Below are 1,544 nucleotides of genomic sequence, written 5' to 3'. Positions count from 1 at the left end.
GGTTTTGGACTGCATTTCAGCATTTCATCTTTAACCATTGTGCTGAATGCTTGCAATTGTCAAAAAGAATCCATTTTTCATCACACATAACAATATGGTGTAGAAATGGTTCACCTTTATTTTGTGACAGCAAGAAAGGGGAGCTTCTAGACGATTTCTCTTCTGACACTCATTTAATTCATGTGGTACCCATCTATCCAGCTGCTTTACCTTTCTGATTTGTTTCAAATGGTCCAATATTGTTGGAATAGTAACGTCAAACCTTGCTGCCAGTTCACACATAGGTTGAGATGGATTCACTTCCACTACAGCTTTCAGCTCATCATTATTCACCTTGGTCTCAAGTCACCCACATGGCTCATTTTAAAGATTTAAATCACCAGAATGGAACTTCTCAAACTATCGATGTACTGTGCGTTCATTAGCACAATCCTTCCCAAACTCTTTTGATATTTTGAGCTGTCTGCGTTACATTGGTTCCACGATGGAACTCATATTAAAAAATAACATGAATTTTTGTCTTATCTGTGGTTTCATAAAAATTGCTCTTAAAAAATTTTAAAGATAATCACAAGTAAAAATGTGCTTTTGGAAGAATGAGAATGCACCTTCACAATTAAAAAAAAAACCCACAAGATGTGTCAAAGTGAAATGTCAGAGATATCAACTGTCAGACTTAGTACTTAAGGAAATCAGACATTTCATACTCAATGACCTTAGTATTTTAGGTTCTTCATCTGAGCAGCACCCAACTCCTGTTATCAGTATCTATCTATATTTGTCTCAAGATAGGTTAGCCTCCTGCTGTATTAACAAATGATCCCAGAATCTCAGTGGCTTATTTTGTGGTCATTACAAAGTCCTTTACAGATTTGGGGATCTTTCTCGCAACTGTTTCCCATAAAACAACTCAGTGATCCAGGCTAACAGAGGATTTCCCAACCTGTAGCTGCATTATCTGAAACATGCAGCCTGGTGACAGTGCACCAAGTCTTGTAAGTGTAGGCCCAGAAGTGACTTCATCACTTAACCCACAGTGCATTGGCCAGAACTTATTCATAAAGCCACCCTAAAAGGGATAAATCTTTCACCTTTTACTACAGATTTCCATGGAGAGGAACAGTTGTGAGTTGGTAACCAAATTTTTTGAGGCCTTGCTTAGGCAAGGCTAAATTAATAAATAAAGTCCTCCCTAACTTTTAAGGGGGGTTTAGAAATGCAGTCTTTTGTGTGTTATAAGTCTGTGGAGAGTGAGATATTAGTGAATGCTAATAATATTTACCGTCTCATACAAATGAATTAAGTACAGAAACAGTTTGAATCACAAAAGATTTTAGGTAAGAATATGCAGTCATTGAACATACGAGGTTTACCTTACTTTTCTCCAATCTGACCTAAATGGCTAATACTTATCCAGTATGGTCCATTGTTAAATAACTAAGGCAATTTTTGTTTTATATCTTCCTCATACTTTATTATGCCAGATTCTCTTGCTACTTTCTAGGAAATGCTTAAGTAACCATATTATTTAAGAATTAAAAGAG

General features: G+C 36.2%; 1 non-coding gene across 1 annotated transcript; it reads left to right on the top strand.

Annotated features, from left to right (window-relative positions):
• Positions 1–1,052: 1,052 nt before the first annotated feature.
• On the top strand, positions 1,053–1,170 carry LOC138396099 (U5 spliceosomal RNA). Its single transcript, XR_011235580.1, has one exon. It is a non-coding gene; the product is annotated as a U5 spliceosomal RNA (small nuclear RNA).
• Positions 1,171–1,544: the final 374 nt, after the last annotated feature.

The sequence above is a fragment of the Eulemur rufifrons genome, chromosome 15, assembly GCF_041146395.1.
Source record: "Eulemur rufifrons isolate Redbay chromosome 15, OSU_ERuf_1, whole genome shotgun sequence".
NCBI lineage: Eukaryota > Metazoa > Chordata > Mammalia > Primates > Lemuridae > Eulemur > Eulemur rufifrons.
This window is presented reverse-complemented; position numbering and strand designations above follow the sequence as displayed.